Here is a 224-nt window from a genome sequence, read left to right on the forward strand (position 1 = left end):
CAGCAGCAGCAGCAGCAGCAGCAGCAGCAGCAGCAGCAGCAGCAGCTGCAGCAATGACGACACTGCAGCAGCAGCAGCAACGATAGGTTCTTCTCTACGGTGTATACGCACATACATATATATGGTATATATAATATTTACTTTATATATAAAGTATATATATATTATATATATATATATATATATATATATATATATATATATATATATATATATATATATAT

This window comes from Eimeria mitis, genomic scaffold (assembly GCF_000499745.2).
Source record: "Eimeria mitis Houghton genomic scaffold, Emh_scaff1086, whole genome shotgun sequence".
In the NCBI taxonomy this organism is placed as follows: Eukaryota; Apicomplexa; class Conoidasida; order Eucoccidiorida; family Eimeriidae; genus Eimeria; species Eimeria mitis.